This window comes from Monodelphis domestica, chromosome 4, assembly GCF_027887165.1.
Source record: "Monodelphis domestica isolate mMonDom1 chromosome 4, mMonDom1.pri, whole genome shotgun sequence".
In the NCBI taxonomy this organism is placed as follows: domain Eukaryota; kingdom Metazoa; phylum Chordata; class Mammalia; order Didelphimorphia; family Didelphidae; genus Monodelphis; species Monodelphis domestica.
In genome coordinates this window covers 109,648,130-109,672,919 of record NC_077230.1, presented here as the reverse complement: position 1 = coordinate 109,672,919, position 24,790 = coordinate 109,648,130, and the positions used below count along the sequence as shown (strand labels likewise).

Below are 24,790 nucleotides of genomic sequence, written 5' to 3'. Positions count from 1 at the left end.
CTAATCCACTATCTTGCCTCTGACAGCTTTGTTCTTTTTTACAGTTACACTTTTGAGCCTAGCCACTCACCATACAAATATGTTACTAAAACAGGGGTCCACTGGTTTAAAAAAAGAAAGAACGGATTGATGCAAATTTGTGACCAATTCTTGGCGGGGGGGGGGGGAATTAATCAAATTTCATGATATACTAATAGTAGATCCACTAGTAGATCCATAGTTTCACATATACAAAATATGAGAGGAAGCTAGATGTCTTAGGAGATAGAATGGTGGGCCTGGAGTGAGGAAAACCTGAGCTCAAATCAGGCCTTAGACATAGCTAATAACTGTGTGACCCTTGGCAAGTCACTGAACCTCTGTTTACGTTAATCCACTGGAGAAGGAAATGAAAAACCATTCTTGTATCTTTGCCAAGAAAATCTCATGGATGGTATGATCTATGGTGTCACAAACAGATGGACACTGTTATAAGGAAAATGAAGGTTTGCCTCTTTCTCTGCAAACCTTCATTTTCCTTATAACAACACAAATGATTGATTGAATAACAAAAGATTAAATATTTTGGAAATTACAAAGAGGTTTATTATTTTTTTAAAAAGGTAATTTAAAAAATGTGTCTTTATATCTCTAACTCAGAAATTACTGCTCTTGTGCTTAACTCTTTATACCTTAGGGTACTTTATCAATAACCTCTAACCTCTACCACATATGGTGGAGGGTGAAATTGCATAATAGTAACAGATTCAGACTCATTGGCTATGACCATATTTCCTTTCATAGAAGCCTCGTATGTTAGAACTAGAAGGGATCTCAAAATCCTACCTCTTTCCTTTTATAGATGAGGAAACTGAGTCCCAGGTGAAGACATTTGCCCAAGTTACACAAGTGAATTAGTGGCAAGGCTACTAGCCAGTTTTACAGAACCCTGGCTTTTGGCAGTAACAGAATTGGAAAACCGTGGTGAATACCAAATGGTGTTCTTGTTTGAAAAGAAAGCATGTAAATTTGCTCTATCAAATAAATCAGATTGACTTTCTGCAGAAGGCCAAGTCTGGACTAGAGGCAGCTGTTTCACATTACTAATTACTGATCAAACAGTAAGCATTTGTAATATATCTATTAATTGACCAATCTGCTGCCAGGACTATAGCAGATCCAGAAGAAAAAGTAGTCCCCATCTTTTTTCCCCCCAAACTCTTACTTTCCATGTTAGAATCAATACTGTATATTGATTACAAGGCAGAAGAGCAGTAAGGGCTAGGTAGTGAGGAACCCTTGTCCAGGTTCAAACCATTAAGACATATCTGAGACCAGATATGAACTCAGGATTTCCAGTCTCTAGTCTGGCTCTCAATCTACTGAGCCCCACCTAGCTGCCCCCCATAGTCCCTATCTTTAAGAAGTTTACAATCTAGTTGGGAAATCAAGACATATATATGAAAAAATAGTGAACAACATAGTCTCTGGACAATAAATGCTAGATGTAGTAATAATAATAATGATAGCAGCTAACATTAATATAATACTTACTATGTTTTGTTAAATGCTTTGATCCTCACAACAACTCTTGTTATTATCACCTTAATTTTATATATGTGAAAATTGAGGCAAAATGACTTGTCCAGGGTTACATGGCTAGTAAATGTCTGGCACCAGATTTGAACTTTGGTCTTAAAGAAACAAGAGATAATAATGGCAAGAAGAGTCAGTAAAATGTTCCAGTGAAGAGAAGGGACTGAAAGTCCTTGAAGGATAGGCATAATTTGATTAGGTGGAAAAGTCATAATGGCCATTTCAGGCAAAAGAAGCAATTCAATTTAATACAGAATTTAAATTTTTAAAAGATATAATAACTTTTTTGAAACATGAATATTAATTGAAACATGCTCCTTGCTTTCATGTCCCCCTTCTGATTTTTTTCTTCTTTCTCCCCCTTGTATTTTCTACCCTTTCAAAAAATTGTTATAGTGTTTATATTTTCAGAAAGTATTTTGATTGGATAACTATTTCCTGCATGGATTTAACTGCTAGCAACTGAGCTGTGTCTCTGTTCATTCAGAGGAGGAATCCAGGTACCCACATTCAGTTCTGGCCATGAACAACATTATAATTTCCTCAGCTAACTGCCCAGTCTCCTAGAGAGCTGGACATGATGAGAACATGTGAGACTGTTCAGACTGCCTTTTCTGGGACAGGAGTAATAACTCAGCTTCCTGCCTCTTGGTTCTACCTATCCAAAAAGATGGTCCTGTAGATGTTTGTCAAGCTCCAGTTTCAATATTAGAATTCTGAAACTGAAACCGGACTTTGCTCATAAACCACAAAGTCTCTTACAGTTGTCTTAACCCAAGTGAGTAGAATGTGACGTATCTTCCTCATCCCACCTTCTTCTCATCCTGAAAGACCTACACAAATGTGTGGTTTATTAAATTTGCCCAATTTTGGCAGGAAGATGAAGCTCTTAGTTATACTGTTGTGGAGAACAGGGGAAAATTCTCTGCCATAATCAACAAAATTGAAAGTTAGAGGGTGGAGACAAGTGGTAGGGAGGAGGTAAGTGAGAAGATGTAATAATGCTGCTGCTGATCTCAGATGATAGACTTAATCCATTTTGGATTTCCTTAAAAATGACTTGCTTCAGGGAAGGAAGGTTCTGCTATACAGGTAATATCTTGGGCCATTTCCTTGGTTCTCTTAAAGCTTCCTAGTCTGTGCCTGAGCAGAACAGCAACTCTCTATGTAAATGATGGAGCAAATACTGGCTGAGCTTCTGCATCACATTATAAAATTGTTACAACTGGATCAAAGGGAAAGGCCAATTTACAGATCTGTGGGGTTACAACACTGTTGGTGGTATCAATTATGTGATAAGGAGCTTAACACAATCTGTATCAACACAGGACTTCTGGGAGAACCACCACAAACAAATGGAGGTCAAAGTCCAAAATCCAGAGCAGCCTTGCACTTGTCCCAGTAAAGAAGGGGCAGTGAGATTAAGCACCTAGGAGAAATGCAAAGTTGTGGAAGCTTCCTACTGAACCATGCTTTTCCTCCTCCTCTTCCTCCTCAGTACAGTTAATAAAGCAGCTGTCTCTGGAAAGCTTTCATGAAAGGGAAAGAGAGTAAGGAAAGGAGAAAGCTGATAGTCAGGTCTACCTGCCCTTAGTTTCATCCCCTGAACCAGGAAGTCCTGGTTTCAGCCCCTAGCCTTCATGCCATGAAATATGGCTTGTCTAGACTGGACCCTATCCCTAAGACTGTCTATCCAAATCAGACCTATCCTTCACTGTCCAGTTCAATGTTTCCTTCAAGAAACCTTTTTTATTCATTCAGACCATTCTGATCACTCCTGCCTCTGAGCTCCTACAGTACTTTCTGTCCCTATTACTCACAAGGCTATTATTTATTACTTTAGTTATGTTTATACTTGTAAGGCAAAATACCCTACCTGGCCACTGCACTGTCTCCCCTAAATCAGAATGTGGGGTTCTTGAGAAAAGGGGCTTTCTTCCATTTTATGTGTATATTCACTTCTTACCACAGTGCTTAGCATTCACTCATTCATACAGAAATCCTGTCTTTCCTACTAAATTGTCAGCTCCTAATTTAGGGGACTGACAAGGTCTTGGGTTTCTTTGTATCATCTACAGCATACACAATAACCAATCGTAAGATCCTTGAAGGCAAGAACTATTTTTTTGTAACCCTAGCACGTAGCACAGTGCCTGGTACACAGTAAGAGCTTAATAAATATTAAATGCCTGACTGCACTTTTTTTTTTACACCTTTACCTTCCATATTAAAATTGTATTGGTTCCAAGGCAGAAGAGTGGCAGGGGGTGGGCAATGGGGTTAAATGACTTGTCCAGGGTCACACAACTAGGCAATATCTGAGGCCACATTTGAATCCAGGACCTCTCATCTTCAGGCTTGGCTCTCAATTCACTGAGCTACCTGGCTGCCCCCTAACTCTACTGTTTTTGAAGAATTATTAGCTAGATAAGCCTCACCATTTAAAGTCCCAAGAGCATCAGTTTCGTCATCAATGAAAGAAATGATCTCCCACATCCTTTTCCACTCTAATAGACTAGCTACTCGATAAACACTTTTTTGTCATTAAGTTAATCTTATCTTGGCTACCTGATGTTAGCTGTCCTAAGTCACCAGTACATTGGTGTCCTCAGTTACCAATTTAGAGCTGGGAAGATTTTCTTTTCCTATTACAGTCCTTCAATCTTGCCATTCCCCTTATTGTAATCCAGTTAGCTGGAGCCTAACCATCTTCTACAAAAAAAGAAAAGTTTTTCTAATGGGCATTTTTCCAGTCCTACTTTTAGAAAGCTAAGAAACAAACTTCTCCATTCAGTCTAAAACATCCTCACTGGGATACAAGAGAAGAGTAAAGCACTACTTAGGATGGAATGAACTTTTTTGGAGTTCACAAGGTAGCCAAACAGTCAAACAACTAGGTCTCTGTTCCGACTTCTATCATGTTTAAAAAGAAAAAAACAAAAAACTCTCTACACTTCTGTGAATGGCTGCTCTGGCTTTTACTGCTAGTCATGTTCAAGTGGGTTACAAAAAGCAAGAGAAAGACAGACTGCCAGTCACTAGGGTAACCACCTTATTCTTCAAATTCGGGACTGATTTAGGTTGGTTTATTTTCTTTCTTTTACACTCTCTTGAACACAGAATAAGATCAACTGCTGGCAAGGTGAGGGGAGTTCTTTGAGACTGAAGTAGAGGCGGATGCAAAATGCTTTGCCTAGGACCCAAAATGGCCTTGTTAAACATAGTTGTTTGCTCTCCATCCCTGAGAAGCCCTCATGTGATTAGGATCCATCTGCCTCTTACCCCAAGAGCACTCCTGAAGCACCCAAGGACCACTTAGGGAAATGACATTTTCATTAGTACTTTGCAGTTTTGTACAGACCTCACGTATGGGTAAGGGCTCCTTTGCTGCGACTACATCAAGAGTCTTAAAACTCCTTTAGGAATTAATCTCCTTTACCTTTTCCCCTGCCTGTCTCCAACCACACTTTTCCCTACTCCTTCCCCCACCAACAACCATCTAGAATTTTCAAGGAGGAAGTAGAGGGAGATTTAAAATTACTCTAGTTAAATAAAATCTTAGACCAGGCAGCTGTTCTTCAAGGACCCTAGTGAAGGAGTAGAAGCGTAATTAATCATGCAATCATCCTAGGGAACTCATTTGAAATAAAGTATTGGGGTCCTTCAAACACTTGCTCTGGGTCCCTTCAGTCTAAAGGGAAAGGATTACCACATCTTAGAACGCCTTAAGATGGCCTTACAGAACAAGCCTTGAGATTGGGGAGTCAAGGAAGCCAAGGCATCCTTCTAGATCAGATGGAAGAGAGCAAATACCCTGGCGGAGGATGACAGCTAAACTTATAACAAAACTTTAATACAAAGAAAAAGAGAACCTAATTAACCATAACATGTTCCTTCCTATCACTTTAAGATGACAAACTTATAGCAGAGATTTTTAAAAATTTAAATTCCAAACCATTTCTTAGATTGAGTTCATCTTCATTTATAGGTCACTGATACTTAGCATGAAGGACATGAGACTCTGAAATCTTGCACCTCTCCTGTATATACTGTATATATGTATATATTTATATCACTTGGATTATAGATTATAAATTCTTTAGGGGTGGAGGGATGGGAGAATTGTTGCTTGATAAATACCTGTGGATAGATAGATGTATTGATCCATGGTGTCCTACAGTGGTATCAAACAGAATTAGAGGCAATTAAACTATATATATAAAGATCCTGTGGGATGCATATTGACTTGGGAAACCACATTTTAAATATTATCTATGTTCTATTGTATTTTTATTTATTCTGTTAATATTTCCTAATTACATTTTAATTGGGTTGGGTTGCACTTAGGCGTGTTGGGGCAAAAATGGATCACTGGCTGTATATTTGATACCTCTGGTATACTATATATATCACCAAAAATGTTTTGACTTGCCCAACAAATACTTATTAAACATTTACTATGCTATGCTAAGTATTGGAGTTAAAGATGGTCTCTACGAGGCAGGAAGGAAACAAGCATTTATTATTACATGTCAAGCATTGTACTAAGTAAATACTTGGGATACAAATAGAAACACCCCCCCTCCCCAAAATACTCACTGTCCCCAAGTAGCTTACATTCCAATAATAGAATATAACAGACAAAAGGGAACTGAAAAGTTAGAAGTGGAGGGGTTTAGAAGGGATTATAATGGGGAGGGGGTGCAGATAGATTGATTCTAAAGTTCAAAATGTTAGAACAAGGGCAGAAAGTAAATGGCAGGAGAGCCTAAGCCTCTTCAAAAATGGAGACTCCAAGAGAAACTTAGAGATGAGGGGATTTGGGAGTGCGAGTGAGGAGCTCATGAGACTTGGAAATGATAATCCATGGTGAACAAGTCGTAGATGTGGTAGGATGATCTAGGGAAAGGAGGCATCAGGCACTAACGGAAAACTGCAACAGAGGCAGGAGAATTCCATGATGCAGTTTAGAAGCTAGCATGAGATATAAACAGATAATGGAATATCATCAGGCGGATTGTGAAAGGGGCAAAGGAGAAACCCAGAAGAAATACTAGAGAAAAATCTAAGAAGAGAAAGAAAATTTTCAGTTTCGGGGCATTAGTGAAGGCTTCAAGGTGAATGAATATAGCACCTGAGGAGAGCCTTTAAAGAAGAGATGAATTCTGACAAGTAGAGATGACTGTGGACAGCATCCCAGGCATGGTAGACAGTTTGGACGAAGGCTCTGAGATAGTTTTGATTACTCTGAGATGACACATCTGCTTCTTGCATTTTCTTTTTTTACAACAGTTAAGCAATTTGGATTTCCAAAGGAAACCCTCCACTTTTCCAGGCTCTAATTTTCTAGAGGAACCAAAGTTCCAAATAAATAAATATTTAGATGAAGAACATTAAAGAACATTACATTGACAACAGATGCTGGCTTTCATCCCAGTCACCCACCGGCCACAAACACTCTCCTAAGTTTGTACACGGCGCCCCATAAATCATGCTGCAAGGGCTTTATAACTTACAGATGGATGGTGATTTATGGGGCCATTATGTTCAACTTCCACCTGAAGCCCCAGACTTTCACGTGTTGGGGGAGAAATCAACGAGGACACTGTTGGGGGTCATTCCCACTGGAATCCTAGAGCAAATACCTTAGAATTTCCGGCTGGAAAACTGCAAGTTGGAACAGCTTGGAATGCAAGGTTCATTTTGCAATTCCCTGAGAATGTTTAGGAAACAATCTATTCACACATTCTTCTCCTGGGACAGGACATTTAGGAAATCTGAGGAGCCAAATGAATTTTTTTCTACTTCTAGGAATGGAATGGGAGGTATAAAGGAAACAGATTTTTGTAAATGAAGGCACAAATGTCAGTGGTACAAATATTTCAGTACCAAGACTGAGGGGGAAGAAAGGATCTATTAACCAAGAAGGACAGTCTCCTAGAAAAGAAACACAGGCAAGTCCCACATTAAGAAATCCCAATGTGCCAAGTACAGAAGAAAAGGATAGTAATCAGGAGATTGCTATTAACATGCTAAATAAATGCTCTTGGGCAAATGACAACTTCTCTAGGTATCAGTTTTTGTCACCAGTTAACACTGAACTAAATTATCTCTAAGAGAAACTATGAGAGATTCAGTAGCATTGTAGAAAGAATCCTAGACTCAAGTCAGAAGGCCTGTGTCCCAGTCAAGCCTATAATTCTGCCAAGATTCATCACTGGGCAAATCTTTTAATCTACCCAAGCTTCAATCCCTTCTTCGGTAAAATGGGGGGAATACCATTACTTGATTCATTAGAATAACCATTCCAAAGAAAATGTTTTGTAAATATTAAGATACTTTATGAATGGGGGCTGCCATTATTACCCATCCCAGATCTGACAGCCTACAGTTATTTGAGAAGCAGATATCTTAATTAAGAAGTCAGATAAACTGAGGGTAGTATTTGGCTAGTAAAGAGATTCTTCACTTTTTTACATAGAGAGGGCACTGGGACAGGGACTAGACCTGTGATTTCACTAGTATATGGAATTTCAGGGTGAGGAAACTCTACCAAACATAGATGGTCTGTGCCTGCATCAGCCCAGTATCACACAGTTTTATAACAGAGCGAATCTGAACCCAGGTTTTCCTGGCCATACTTCCTTCATGTACCTCCAAAGGAGTAAGCACCCCTAATGCATTTTTATTAACAACTACAAAAAAAATTGCATGCAATTTCTCAGGAACACAGAGATAAATGCATGAAGTGAAGAATAGCCCCCCACCCTGTGGGATGTGCTTCATCCAATGAACAAACCAGGGCACAGAGAAAAGATATGAAGCTGGAGATGGCCAAGTTAAATAGTCTAACATACATTCAGAGGTACATGTAGTTCTGTCATTCAATACAGATTCCAACTGAGCCAAAAGAACAAACACAGGATGGCTCAGGAAAAACAAGGGCAATCCCACTGTCCCACCTGGATGACACTCTTCACCTTTCCTGTTCCTCTTCTCCCTCCTCTCATCCAAAAGTAATAGGGAAAGTCCTAATGGGCTCAATGAGTAAACACTCACTAAACACACTCACACAGATGTAGCTAAGGCTCAAAAGAAACCAGTGGCTTGCAAGCAGCCTCAGCATTACTGCCAGTCAAACATGCAGCTCAGCAAGATAAACTCAGCAACTGATGACAGGCAGTGGATAATGAGCTTCTGTCAGCTTGCCTCCAGGTGTCCAGGAAAGGAAAAACATCTGGATTTTGTATGGTGAACTTGGGCTCAGGGGACTGGGTTCAAGTCCTTTGCTCTATCAGATATTAGTGAGGTCTGATTAAAATCTTAGAGGTGCAAGTGGAGAGGGGATATTAGAGATCACCTAGTCCAACACCTTTGTTTCACAGATAAAGGAAACTAAGGCCAGGGGGATAAAATGATTTGTCACACTGATTGCTACGAATCTTTCAAGCTATAATAAATATGAATTTATGCTCTAAGGCAGGGAGATAAGGGAACAAAAACAATGGACTGAGCTGAGTTCCTGCCTGTCAAGTAGGCTTCTCTGTCCTTTTCCAATCATTTTTTCATACTTTTAACTCATTCTTCCCCTTCTTGAATTTAGATCAAATGTTTGACTATATGTTGCTTATGTGTAAGTCCCCAAGGCAGCAGAAAAATGGCCTTACAGATGTCCTATCCACTCTTTAAGAGCAGGGGACCTACTATAGTCATTGCATATAGTTGGCACTTAATACTCTGTTGTCAAAAGAATGAATCATTTTTGCAGATGAGTATACAGTTAGAAAAGATGAGAATCCTTGTCTTTTCTATCTCACAGGGAAGCAGTGAATGAGATGATGGATAAGAAAGTGCTCAGAATAGCAAAGTAGTAAACAAGATGGAAGGATAATGTGATTTCTTCTTTCATCAGAACCTTTCTGTATTTTTTAATTTTATGGATTACCTGACTTTCTACCCTTATTTTTATAATAATAGAGCCCAAGAAGAAAAAGCACAGGATGATATTCTCCTGTCCTTCAGCACCAGCTCTTATCTGACCAAATTAAAGGAAGGACACAAAAAGGCCAACATTCCCACCAGTCCAAAGTTAAAAAAAAAAGTTTGAGTTGTTGGAAAAGCTGTGATGGGCACTTCTGTACATCAACTCTTATCTCTTACTACAGGAAAGAAGCAGCTTTCTTGGGTAAAGTTTTTCTTCTCAAATATCAACTTTATTTTTTAATAAGCTTTAAGTGTTCATTTTTATAAAATATACCATACTTTACTTTTCCTTTAAAAATAAAAGAGACTAAACATCATTTAATCTTTTCTTGCTGATCTAAGGTAAATAACTTGAACATCGGCTGTTGTAGAGTGCCATCACACCAAATCTGACCTCTATGGTCAAACATGGTCCTAAACTGGCTATATGTCTTGAGTTATTTTTTCCTGAGTTTTTAAAAATAGTTTGCCTTTCTCCTACCTCACCATGAGGCCATCTGCTGTCTCTGTGTCTCTAGAGCAAGGATTCTTAACTATTTTAATGTGTGTTGTGGATCCCTCTGGCAGTCTGCTCTAGCCTATGAACCATTTCTCAGACTAATGTTTCTAAATGAATCAAATACAACACATAGAATTATAAAGGAAATCAATTAAAATGAAATGCAGTGATAAAGATTTTTTAAAATGATCAAGACCCCAGATTAAGAACCCCTGCTCTAAAAGGATTAATCATTTAATAAGTATTCATTAAGAAGCTATACTCTACATGTCAGGTATTGTGCTAGGGAATAATGATACAAAGATAAAAATAAAATAATCTGTATTCTCAAGGAACTTATATTCTAAGGAGGGAAATAAAAAGGACACATTTAAGCATATGTGGCGTAAAGAGAATAAATTTAAAGTAGTTAAAACAAGGTAGTTTTTGAGGGAGGATACTAGCAGTTGAGGAACTCAGGAAAGCTTTTGTGTAGACAGAATTTGAGCTTGGTTTTGAAGGAAGGGAATGGATTCTATGAGGCAGAGGTAAGGAGCATTCCAGCCAGGGCATTGCCATCCAGGGCAAAGGCAAGGAAGGCTATCAGCTGTGAAGGGCACTTAAAAAAGAAGGCCAGTTTGGCTGAATTTCAGAGGATGAGAAGAGAGGTAATAATGTCTAATGAAGTGAGAGAGAGAGTCTGGAGCCAGTTTGTGAAGAGTTTTTAACCAACAAAACAAAACAACAAAACAGCTCAAGGAAAGTGTTTATATTTGAACCTATGTGCAACAAGTAGCTACTGAAGTTTATTGAGTAGAGTTAGTCACAAGATCAGATCTATGCTTTAAAAACACACACACACACACACACACAAAAACCCTTATCTTCTGCCGTAGAATCAATGCTGTGTATTGGTTCCAAGACAGAAGAGTGGTAAGGGGTAAGCAATGGGGGTTAAGTGACTTGCCCAGGGTCTCACAGCTAGGAAGTGTCTGAGGCCACATTTGAACCCTGAATGCCCCAGGCGGAGGCCTGGCTCTCTATCCACTGAGCCACCTAACTGCCCCATGTTAGATCTACACTTAAGAAAAATCACTTTGGTGAGGATGGACCGAAGTTCAAGATATACCTTTACTTTATTCAAATGACTCTGTGACATGGATTTGATTATTCTCAGAGTCCTTTTTTTTTTTTTGGCCTCCTTTGTGTTCTCTACAGAATAGGCTGTCAGATAAGTGACCCCTGCATAAGTGATTAGTGAGGTGTCACCATACCCAAGTTGATATATGCTACCCTGTTGCCCTCTTAAATACCAGACAAGTTCCTACTTTTTGCTCACAGCCAATCATTTCTTCCCTTCCTCCAAGGCAAGGTGAGGAGAAATAGGCAAAAAGCCTTCTTAGAAAGGGATTGCCTCCATTCTTTCATCAGCTCTTGATGAATAAGGAATTGAATAACAATCTTTAAATACCCCAGCCAGCACATAGTGCCATCTTCCAGAATCCCTCCCATTACCCTGCAGCTGCCACAAGTACTAGCAGCTAAAGAAAACAGTTTAGTAGGGGAAGTGGAAGGGGAGAGGGAAAAGGAGAGGGAGAGAGGGAGAGAGAGACAGAGACAGAAAGATACAGAGAGAAAGAGGGAGAGAGGAAGAGACAGAAAAAGGGATAAAAGGAAGGGAGGGACGGACAGAAAAGAGAACAGAGAATAAAGAATGTCTTAGTCCGGATTCAAGTCCAGATGATTAGCTAACTGAGCATTATGGAGGTCAGTCACCCAAGGCAGCCAAAAACTTCAAGGGAAATTGAGGGGCAGAAATTGCTCTACAATTTTGCAAACAATTAACTCCAGAGTTTTTAATCCCTTCAATTACTATATTTTTCAAACAATTATTGATTTGGTCTCTGATTTCCCTCCCTTGTGTTTTTTTAATGCAAATAGAGGCAGCAGCTGCTCCCACCATCATGACTATATAGGATAGTGTGAGGATGCTCAACTCAAATATATACTATTTGTAAACCCATATTTATTTATATATAGACGCATGTGTGCACACACAAATAATTCAAAAGGCTTGTGTTTGGTCTCAGTTAAAGACTGGATTAGAGAAATGTAGAAGTTACATGATGGAGTTAGTCAATAAGAATTTGCTACCAGTCATTATTGTGCACAGGGCTTTGTTTCTAGGCTCTTAAAAGTTTATTCCCTTCTGGGAAACTGGCTACTCAGGGCCACAGAATTGTGCCTAGTGCTAGGCTGAAGCCCCCTCTCTGGATGGTGAGGGCTGTTCAAATTTCACCTTTGACCCCATTGTTAATGGAGTCTGGACCCCAACCTGGGATAGAAAAGAGAATCTGCTACCTGAGCCCTCAGCCAAGGAGCTTGATGAGGATTCAAGAATTCCAGAGGTTATATCCTGCCTCTCTAACTTTGTACCCCACTGCTTACTGAACATGAACTCTACTTAAGTCAAATTAATTTTTTACATGTCACAGTCATTCACATTTTTGTGCCTTTTTCCAGAAGGCTCCTTCACTTGTAAAGCTTTCTCTGCTGCTCTTCACCTACATAATAGAATTTAAGTTCTATGGAGATAAAAGAGCTTTATTTTTATCTTACTATCTCTGGCCCCTAGCATCCTGCCTTACACATAGTAGGGACTTGAAAAAGGGGGTACTGAGTTGAGTCACACCTTTATTTTATCATGTCTAATGTTTCTTCACCCTGTTTTTGGTTTCTTTGTCTGTAAAAATGGGGATAATAATTGACAAAACTGAACTACCCTTCAAGGCCCAACTTTCGAACTCCCCTCCTCCCAGGAAGCCTTTCTTGATCACATCATAGATTTCATAAAAGAAAGGCTTCTTAGAAATTGATCATCTAGTCTAATGAGGAAAGGGAAGTCCAGTTTTTAAAAAGTATTTATTTTTGATCTTTAGTTCCAAATTCTCTCTCTGCCTCCATTCTCCCCCCATCCATCGTGATTTTCTACGAAGTCATTATTAGAACCTAGATCTCTGAGTTCAAAGCCAGTGCCATTTCCTCCATAATATAGTGAAGACTCTTCCTCCTTTGGATCCCTGCGCCCATGTAGTTTGTAACACATTTTGGTACTTAAATATGTAACTCTGCCTTGTATTGCTACTTATGCTGAGGTCTTCTTTCCCCAACCAGATGCTAAGCAGGGCTGATCATGACCCACTCTTTTTATACCCCAAGCATTTACTGGATCTATAGCTGAAATGAACTGATATTTGACTTTTAACACTGATCCTCCTCTCTAACAGAGATAGTTTCACAGAGTGGGAAGTCAATTTATTAAACTCATTATCCCAAGAGGTGGTAGAGACTGAAGAAGATGCATATAGTGTCAAAACAGATTGAGGTAATTTCCTAGGTAACAGAAACATACTTGGGTTATCAAGGAAAACAAGCTTGTTTAGAGTGGGCCTAATATTCTGAGATCACAGAAGACCAGCCATGACCCACTAAGAATCAGCCTTGGTGCTTTACTTTATAACTCAGGAGTTATCATTAAAAAGACGTCAGAGATAAAATCCTAGACTGAAGGAACCAAAGTCATTAAAAGGCTGGTCATCTCTTGACTTCAGGAGCATTTCCCTGAGAAAACAAACGCAATCTGGAGGTCAGAGGTGCCAACCAAATGACTACTTCTTCCAATCAGCCAAAACTCAGTTCCTGTTCCTTCTCCCAGATCAACCACTATGGGAGTATACTTACTTTCACTTCCCTTAAATGATCGTGAAGAGCTTGGAAACCTTTGGACTTCTTTAATCCAGCGCATGCAGATATCCTCCCAACAGAGGTTTTAATACTGGGCACAAGGAGCATAAATTTCTTTTTTTTTTTTTTAAAGGATTGGTTTTTGAACAAGGTATGGGTCTCAAAAGGGAGCAATCAGAACACATGTCAATGTCTTTGTCCACAGCTCACATTTGCCTCCTTCCCTTTAAGGGTTTCAGTGAAAGAAGTTAAAAAGTGTGTGTGTGTGTGTGTGTGTGTGTGTGTGTGTGTGCACAGAATGCACACAAAATAAAGAGAAGCACTAAAGTGCTACCATGTCTTTTCCAAGGCAAGGCATGACAACACAAGCCAAAGTTGACCCATTGTCTTCATTCTTCAAATGGTTTAGGGCCTTTCTCTCTGAGATCTCAAGAAAGTTGCAGCTCTGGGGGCAGTTGGGTGGCTCAGTGGATTGAGAGTCAGGCCTAGAGATGGGAGGTCCTAGGTTCAAATGTGGCCTCAGACATTTCCCAGCTGTGTGACCCTGGGCAAGTCACTTGACCCCCATTGCCTAGCCCTGACCACTCTTCTGCCTTGGAACCAATACACAGAAGGTAAGGGTTTTAAAAAGAAAGAAAGAAAGTTATAGCTCAAGTGAAAAACAAAACAAAATTCAGTATCTGAAAAGGGACAAAAATTTGAACTTAGACTGTTTAGGAGATAGAGTCAGCACCAAACCTCCCTTCCCTCCCCTCCCCTCCCCCCAAAAGCAACTCCAACAACATTAGAACTCCTAAAGGTATACATTTAAAAGGGGCAAGCTCATCTCAGGCTCCGTGTGGGGCAATCAGATGAAATACTGACAATTCAACAAAGAACTTAAAGTGAACAACTAAAGAGCTCCTAGGGAATTTGACTAGTGGAGACTGTCTTGCCTTTGTTTATTCTGAGAGGTATCCTGAAAGCTCACTGGGCAGAAAACTTCAGGGCTTCAAGCTGGATTTTAAGATAAGTGCCTCATTCTTTTTTTCTTTTCCAAAGAAAAACAAACTTTCCCTAAGTAGGGACCCCACACCATACTGACCACATAAGAATGGTGGGGGAATTGCTGCTCCTCCCTTACTAGGAATGCTCACCCACCCAGATCTTCCCTTTTCTATCTAAATCTTACCCATCATTCTTCAAGTTCCAGTGCAAGTAAAGACCATGAAAGTTTGGGTTTTTTTCGTTTTCCTATTTTGGCATTTCTTCAGATAGTGACTGGTTCTGTTGCTCCACAAAGTCATTCATCCTTCCCAACTTCTCATCTAACCCACGAGGTTGTAAAACTCCTCCATGGCAGAGACTTACAATCCTTCCTATTTCTTTCCCCTCCTTCACCTCACCCCAATTAAGCAGTCTCCCATGAGATACAGAGCTTTAAATGTATTTGTTTTTAAGATCCTTGAAAACAAAACCAGAACAAATTATAAAGGTTAACCAAGTAGTATTCTTGGGAGGACTGTCTAAGTCCAGGAAGATCTTCAAAGTCTAGAGAAAAAGGAAAATACAATATATATAGCAACTGTACTTCTGGAATAGAATGCATAAATAGAATGAAACTCCTTAAAGGCAGGACTGTTTTTATCTCTGCATCCCCAGAACTTAATATCATGCATGTAAAATGCTAAGTGTTAATAAATGCCTTGAACTGAATAAGAGAGAGAAGCCACTATTGTGCTATAAGGAATAACAGGATGATTTTAGAAAAGAGCTGGAAAGACCTCCATGAACTGATGCAGAGTGAAATAAGCAGAACCAGAAGAACATTATAGGCAGTAACTGAAATATCCTGGAATGATCAAATGTGATACTTTGCTCCTAACAGCAATATAATGATCCAGGACATCTCTGAAGGACTTATGAAAAAAAAATGCTATCCACCTCGAGAGAAAGAATTGTTGGAATATAAATGCAGATGGAAGCATATGATTTATCACTTGTTTATTTGGGTATATGATTTGGGGTTTCGGTTTTATAAGATTACTCACTTACAAAAATGAATACTATGGAAACATGTTTTTCATGGTAATTGCTCGCCAGCTCCAGGAGGAGGTAGGGAAGAAGGGAGGAGACAATTTGGATTATATTACTTTGGAAAACTCATATGAGAATTCATTATTAAATTTTTTTTTAATTTAAAAGAGAGAACCTAGTTGTTTAATAAGTGAATTTGAAACATGAATTTGTTACACATGTACCAGATTCCCATTTTGGTCGTGATTCTTTTGATGTTAATTATGAAAGAAACCTTTCAGCCCATCTTCCCTGACTCATCAGTCAACTGCTGTTCTTTTCAGTGAAGCCAACTCTTATAAAAAAACAGTTCAGTCCTAGAAAACAGTGGTACTCAGGTGAGCTAGTTCAGGCCCCTGGTCTATAATGGGTAGGGCTGACCAAAATTGAAACTCTGACAAGTCTTCTATCTGAAGAAACTGTAAAACTCATAAGTGGGAGATCAATCTGACCTAGGCAAAAATATGAATTACATCATAATTTAAATGTCCTTTTAAATTCTCTTTTTAAAAATACATGATGATTCTACTGGTTAACAAAGTATCAAAATCTGTCTTCAGTAATTCATTTTAAAGAGCATTTAATTGATAGTAAAATGAGTTGGAAAAACTTGAGAGATCCTCTAACCCAACCTCTTTTGTAGATGAAGAGAAAGGTGACATGATTTGGTCAAAGTCACAAAGGAATTTTAAATGGCAATAGCAGATTTGAAACCAGGCCTTCTGACTCCAAATACAGCATTCTTTCCTCTATAACGCACTCCCTCATATAAATGCTTAAATACTTTTCTTCTTTTAAAATGTTGTTTACAGATGATCCACTGTGAAAGACTTGGCTACTCTCAGCAATCCAATGATCTGGGATAATTGTGAAGGATTTACAACAAAGTATGCTCTCCACCTCCAGAGAAAGAACTGGTGGCGTCAGATGTGGACCAAAGAATACTATCTTTCACGTTAGTTTATTTAGGGTTTTATTTTGGGGTTTTGTTTTCATGAGTATTCTCTAATAACAATGACCAATATGGAAATATGTTTTACATGATAATAATGTATAATCCAGACAAACTGCTCACCATCTCCAAGGGGGGAGGGAAAGGAGGGGAGGAGACAATTTGGATCTTATAATTTGGGGAAATGTATGTTGAAAATTGTTATTACAAGTAATTTGGAAAATAAACTATCTTAGAATAAAAATAAACATTTAATGAGAAAAAATGTTTAAAGCATTAAATTGCTTAGTAGCAATTTCTTCACAGATGGAGCCAAGATGGATTTTAATCCACCCTCATCTGAACTACATGAGGCAAGATTCAGTGTCAGACATGAGGATCAGAAAGATGTGAGTTCAAATCTATTCTGACAGAGCATAGATATTCAGGAAACTGAGATCCAGAAAGGTTTACTAACTTGCTTAAATTCGCACAGCATAATAAAGAGCACTTTTTTGTTTGAAAGAAAATTTATGAAGAATACTTTTATAAAGTGAGTCATTATCTCTTAAAAAATAGTTTTCTAACAGGCATTTAGCACTAGAAGGGTAGGCCTTTGCTCAAGAATGGAAGTTCTGATCCAAATCATTAAAGAATAAAATTGAGGATCTTAGCAAAATTGTGGGTCAAAAGGGTGGGAAATCTGAAACACTGTTCCTCTTTTGGCTCTTAATTTGTGAACTTTTTATTTTTGTTCAACCATTTCCTTTTTCTAGCTCATCTTATTGAGTCATGTCAGTCTTGACTGGCTCTTTGTGACTTCATTTGGGATTTTCTCAGCAAAGATACCAGAGAGGTCTACAACTTCTTTCTCCAGCTCATTTTACTGATGAGGAAACTGAGGCAGAATTAAGTGACTTGCTCAGGGTCTCACAGCTAGTAAGCAACTGAGGGCAAATTTAAACTCAGGAAAAGGAGTCTTTCTAACCCCAGGGCAGGAATTCTATCTGCCCAGCCACCTAGCTTCCCCTCTTTCAGGAGGTGACACTATATCTGACCCTTGAAAGGAACTTGAGAGATGATGCCAGATCAAAAGGCTAAGGTGAGAAGGGAGAGCATTCCAAACACAGGAAGCAACCTGTGCAAGGCCTGGGGGGGGAGGAGATGGAATGTGGCTGGGAACAGCCAAGTAGGCCAGTTGGGATGGAATGTACAGAATGTGTAAGGGAAGGAATGAGAAAAAATAGAAGTTGGAGCTTTGAATGAATACCTGAGAGAAATTTTCATTTTATCTTAAAGGCAAACCAGGAGGAAGTCAGGGAAGCCTCTTGATCAGAGGAGAGACAAGACCAAATGTAGGCTTTCAGAATATCAATTTAGAAAATGGACTGAAATTGGGGAGCAATTAGAGGAAAGGAGGCCAGTTAGGAAGCTAGAGATCAACAAAGTCCTTCTTCATAAAACTTCTGGGGCCACTCCAGTGCATAAAGATTTCTCTTTAACCTCTCTCCCATCCACCCTCTCCACTCACTTTTTACCTGTCTCCTAAAATATTACTGAAGGCTACTAACTGGTTTCCTAGCCTTCAGTCTCTTTCCAATTCATTATTCAGTCAACAACCATTTAGTGGACTGACTAGCTGTATGACACTGTTTGCCTCAGTTTCTTCAACTGTAAAATGGGGATAAATAATATCTACTTGAGTAGGGTGGTTATGAAGATCAAATGAAACAGTACGGGCAAAATAATACTAAAATAACAGTGCTTTTCCAAGGTCCCTTCCCTTCCCCTTCTTCATTGATAACACTGACTCCCATCTCTGCATCTTTGTAGAGGCTGTCCCCCATGACTAGATTCACTTTTGCTGTTCACTTTTAAGTTCTCTGCTTACAGGAAGGCTTTTTTGGATCCTAAAACTGCTGGCACCTCCTCCTCTCCAAAAAGCACCCACCTGCAACAAAACCCCGTTATGGCGTGTATATATATGTATTGTCTTCCATGACGGAGTGTAAGTCTTCTGAGAAGAGTAGCTAACTTATATTCTTGGTGTTTGTAACTTCGGATGCCAGCTCACTGCCTGACACATAGTAGGGGCTTAATAAATGTTTGGTGATGCACTGATTCTGGGGGCTGTAGCCATACCTCTCTGTACTATTCATGTTTGTATTCATGTGAGACCTGGAGCTTACAAAGGCAGTAGCGAATATTGAGTCAAATCTCATGGTTTTACAGAGGAGGGAGCTGGGGTCCAGAGGCTACGTGATTTGCCTGAGGTTGCAGAGATGTCTAGAGAGCTGGGATGGGAACCCATTTCCTGACATCCCCCTCCCCAGTCTAATCTTATTTCCACACAATACTTCCACTAGTCACATACTGTTTCCCATCGTTATTTAAATCCTGTGTGTATGGGGTGAGGGCTTTGTTTTGTTTCAATGAAGGAAGCTGGGAAGCTCAGTGGACTGAGTAACAGGAAAACCTGAGTTCCATTCCAGCCTCAGACATTACTGCTGTGACTCTGAGCCAGACGCTTCATCTTTCTCAGCCTTCATTTCCTCATCTGTAAAATGGGAATAATAGCTCCTCCCCAATCCTGGGAGGCTCAAATGAGATAAAAGGGCTCTGCTGTTAGCTATGAGTTCTTTTAAGAACAGGGGCCTCCCATCCTCCACACATCCTTTTCTTGTCCCCCTACCCCAACCCCAGGAAGGAAGGGCTATGCATGCTGCTGATATTTTATAAACACTCGTTTAATTCAATTCAATAAACATTTATTAAGGGTCTACAATGGGCCAGGGCCTGTGTGAAATGAACATAAACCTGTACCCTTTTCCCATTTAAAAATCCATTTTGGTTTCAACTTCACCCTTTGATTGGCTGCACGTGTGTAAGGGAGGATACCAGAACCTCGAGTGACTCCTGGAGTCCTGAAGGCTGGCCTGGACCAGACCCATCCAACCAGGGAGACCCGGACAGGGTAACATCACAGGCTTATAAAGTAGGGATTAGGGAACTAGCCAGGCTCTAGGTCTGGGGACTTGCCCCAAGGAGCAGCCCCCAGGGTCTAGGAAGCAGCACTCGGTCTAGTCTCTGGACTTTTCTTGGGGCAGTCTCCCTTAGCTAGGGGCCATAAGTCTATGTACTTTTCTCTCCAACTCACTTTCACTATCTAATAAATAATTATAAATTTAAATTAATATACAGTTTCCTGAGAATTTTAATCCTAACAGCCTCCTGCTAAGCTCTGGAGATCCAAAAAGGAGGCAGGAGACAGGTCCTGCCCTTGGGGAGTTTACAATCTAATAAAGGAGACAACAAGCACATTCACACATACAAAGTAAACTATATACAAAATAAACAGGAAATAATTAATGGAGGGAAGGCACTGGAGCCTGAAGGGCACCCAAAGGGAATGACCAGAGCTAAGAGATGGAGTGCCCCATTCCTGGAACAGCCGGGAGGCTAGTGCCACTGAGTCTGGGGAGCTGAACTGAATTGCATCAGTGAGGGTCAAATGAGGTTTGCTGTATAGAAAGAGGAGGTTAACAATGAGCACGATTGGCACTTTGCACTGAATTGTGTCCCAAAATGCCATGGATTAATTCACTGCAACCAATCTGATTCACATTTAGTAAGAATCTGCCAGGGCAGTTATGTATCATCTTCCTGAGTCCAAATCTGGCCTCAGACATTTAGTAGCTGTGTGACCCTGGATGGGCCACTTAACCCCATTTGTCTCAGTTTCCTCCTCTGTAAAATGAGCTGGAGAAGGAAAATGCCAAGTTATTCTCATATCTTTGCCAAGAAAGCCCAAATGGGGTAATGAAGAGTCAGACACGACTGAACAAGAAGAATCACTTTTATCCAAGGCACCGTGTTGGCTGGGTTTACAAAAACAATAAAAGCAGCAGTCCTTGCCTTCTAAGAGTTTACATTCTACTTGGGGATGGAAGGCTATAAACATGTAAGCAAATCCTGTTCAAAGGAATAGAAGTAATTTCAGGAGGGAGCGTTCTATTTTGAACAACTGCTCTAATTCTACAAAGAAGTATCTGATATCAACTCATCTCATCAGTAGCTATCATTCAGCATTAAAAGGATATGGTATGCATCTTCCTAATGCTACTCATAGATTTTTGCCAAATGTTTTCCAGTAAATCAAGGGACAGGAGGGGGTATACTGAATTGCTCTCAAAATCATCTCCTTTTAAATGTCATAAAAAACAACTCTAGCAGTCACAGCCATTGCATTCTAGCCCAACATGAAACCCGCTTCCTAGGTAGAACCTGGGAAACAATCAGCTGGAGCAATCTAGGGTCAATTCTGGGCCTTTGCCCCAAGAGCAGGGGCTGTGTAATTTTTACTTTTCTATCATCAACATTTAGTCTAATGCCTGGCATGTGCAAAGCACTTAATTTAACTGAATATGGTCTATCCTCCAGAATATTCCTCCAGAATATCCAGAATATTCAAGATTTCTACTAGTTCTTTCCTTTTCTCTTAAAACTCTCTCCCAGCCTTTATCAGTCTGGTGGGTTGACTTAATATCTTTTGCTCTCTACCCCTATTAAGGCCCTGACTTTCCTTCTTTCTTCCTGAGCATTTAAGTCATTGAGAATAGCCTCCCGTGGCAGGGGATCTTAACTTGAAATCTGAAAAGTTGTTTTGCCTTAGTTTTTATATTTTGACAAGTATTTCAATATAACCGGTTTTCTTTCTCATTCTATGTTTTTTTTTTTTAATTAAAAAAAAATCTGAGGAATCTATAGTCATTACCACACTGCCAAATGGAGCATCTGACACACACACACACACAAAAAAAAAAAAAGGTGAAAAATCTCTGATTAACATTTAGGCACCTTAGATCTTGTGCCACAAATCTTTAAGGGTCAATAAAAGGTTTGTTCCTATTTCATGAGATTATTTCAGGCACCATCCAGTAGGTGGGGCAAGGGAGAGTGAGCCCCTTGGGTTTGCATTACAGGTGATGGATTAGAAGGCAGTGTCACTTATTTATGTAATTTGATGCTTCCAACAGTCTTGTGAAGTAAATGGGATAAGCATTATCATGTCCCCATTTAACAGATGAGACAATAGGTACAAAGAGGCTAAGTGACTGCAGAGCTGGGATTCAAATCCAGCTCATCTGAGTTCATGTGTGTGTGTGTCTGTCTGTATGTCTATCTCTCCAGGTACTACACCTTAGTTCTTGGAACATAAAGGCCCCTGGGAATTTTAACGTAACCAACAAATAAACAAATTAATTAAAAAATAAAATAAAAGTAATGGTCCATCACCTCCTTTTCACCTAAAAACATCTTCCTAAAGAATTGCAAATCATGACAACCTGTCTCTTTTTCAAAAAGCAAGTAGCAGTCAGCCATAATCATAATAATATTTATGTAACCATTTTAAAGATTGCAAACCATTTTGCATACATTAATCAGCTCATATAGACCCTCACAACAACCCTTTGAGGTAGGTATGGAAGGGATTATTATACCCATTTTACAAATGAGGAAATTTACTTCTGATTCCTGTAGTCTGTGTCAGAGTTCATAGAACTCGATTCTCCCAAGTCCAGAGATTTTTCCTCAGAACCAACAAACAAATGAACATGTTCTATAATATTCCTTAATAAAAAGAAAAATTATTCCATAGTGATTCAGGAATTTTTACTTTTCTAATATTTATAGGATCCATGGAAGCCTAGAATAGGGATGGAGGAAGATGACTGGCAGAGACAGAAGACCCTGACCCTTGGGACAAACAAGGAGCGTTCAGGTGGCATTTTGAATCCCTGACTGTTTGCTTTACACAAACCAAACTTTAGGCTATCTTACACCTTCCCCGAGTCAATATTGATGCTATTCTGTTTATTATTGGTTTTAAAATTCTTGGGAAGAAAATGAGTTTCAAACAACATCAATGAGCAGAAGATCTGGTTTCACTATTTCAGTGACATTTTAAAGACTGTGCATGAGTTAAGAGAGCTCGTCTCACAATTCAGAAGTGCTGTGTTAAAAACATATTGGCAATGAGTGATTTGGAAATTTTCTTCCTCACTCATTTTTTTAAAGTTAATTTTAAAAACTTAACAACTTGGAATCATGCTTCTGAGCATCTTGACACTCTTCAAAGCCCAGCTTGTGTCTTGTCTTTCCCCTGAAGATTTCTCTGACAAAGATGCATGGTATAGGATGGGAAGTACAGTGGAAAAGAGCACTGAATTTGAACTCAAACCTCATTAGTCAGGAGAGAAGAGGATGGATTGATTTTTTGGGGAAAAAATGATGTAAAAAGAAAAGATGCCAATATGAATAACAATAACAAGATTTATTCTTTTTTTCTTCAATGGGGAAGGGTAGTTAGAAAGGAAAAGGGGGGAGCATTTCTTTTTTTTTTTGTATTACATCATTTTATAAATTTTTAAAAACACAACCATAGTTGAATATTACAACAAAAACAATAGCTAGTAGTGAGTATGTTAAGATGATTATAGTCCTTCACTCATTCACTACTGCATACAAAAACCAACATTGCAATGAAGAGTATTCACTGCCCCCCCATTAAGAGGTTTGACACTGAACACCACCTATGGGATGATGCTCATCACCTTCATAAACTTACCCATTGTAAAGGCACCTTCCTTCTGGAGATGGCTCAAAGTCTACCACTTCTACCTGATCCATTTTTTCCAGTCTCTTCTCCTTCCTTTCTTTCAAGCAGTAACTTTTCCAATAAAAATAGCTTATTGGATGAAAGAAAGCCATTCTCTGGGAAATTTACCTTAAATTCAATGATTAGAATTCCTTTCTCATAAGGTCAGTGATAAATAGGCATGCCTTCATTCAGTACTCATTTGATATCTCCATGTTTGACAATCTGACCAAGATGAGAAGTAATGACTATAGTTCTACTAGCAAGAATTGATGTTGGTTTCTAAAAACCACACAATGCTTCAACCAACTGAATATCCATGCACATGAAAAGGTCCTCACCCTGACATGTAAATATTGGATTGTCCTACTGATCCAAAGCAATGATAATATCTCCTGGCTCAAAGTCCTGGCTCCTGGTCACCTTCACCATGGAATGTTATTTTCTGACCATCTTTCATGCTTTTGTCAATATCAACTTTCTAGAATTTTTTTTCTTCAGAAAAATTTTCCTTCCATGACAGCTTTTTAGACTTATCTTTAGGGCTAATTCATTCCCCAAGAAGGGGGGCATTTCTTGATTAAAAAATGTAAGTTAAAAAAAAAAGAAAGAAAATGAAGTAACTAGAAGTACATACTATAAAATGCCAAAGAATGAGAGATTGCTCCTTGAAAAATCTTTTGGATGTATAATTTTGAAGCTAAAAAGTAGAGAACTTGATGGAAAAGAAAAAGAATAAGTTATACATGGCAAAAAAAGAAACAATAACATTTTAATTTTTTATACAAGCCCCAAAATGGAAGTGAAAATTTTGTAAGTAAAATGAAAATGATCTACCTGTATTCTTCTGGCTCTGAGTTTTCTTATTTTTTTATAACAAAACATAAGAACTTTTAAATTAAAAAAAGGATTTGGTGTTGGTACACCTGGGTTGGAATTCCAGATACTGTTATTTACTGTTGGGGGTCTTTGGACAAGTTATATCAAATTTCTGGGCCTCAGATTCCTCAATGAGAAATGCAGATAGACTAAATATATCCTAAAGAATCTTCTAGTTCTAAATCTATGATCCAATTACTAGATGACATCCCATATCCTTTTTTTATTTTTAATTTTATTAAAACTCTTACCTTCTTTATTAAAATTAAAACTAGGTATTTGTTCTAAGGCAGAAAAGCAGTAAGGGCTAGGGAATTAGGGTTAAGTGACTTGTCCAGGGTTACCCAGTTAGATAGAATCTGAGTCCAGATTTGAACCCAGTATCCCTCATTTCCAGGACTGGCTCTCTATCTAGTGAGCCCCCACATCCTGTCTAGTTCTAATCCCTAACCTCATGACCACCTCATAGATATCTTTACCTTCCTCC

At 39.0% G+C, this 24,790-nt stretch overlaps 1 protein-coding gene and 1 pseudogene across 1 annotated transcript in view; both read right to left on the bottom strand.

Annotated features, from left to right (window-relative positions):
• The window catches only part of HS6ST1 (heparan sulfate 6-O-sulfotransferase 1), a 309,476-nt gene that overhangs the window by 277,144 nt on the left and 7,542 nt on the right, over positions 1 to 24,790 (bottom strand). The window lies entirely within an intron of this gene.
• Positions 224 to 24,790, bottom strand: part of LOC107652252 (dnaJ homolog subfamily A member 1-like) — a 28,708-nt pseudogene continuing 4,141 nt past the window's right edge.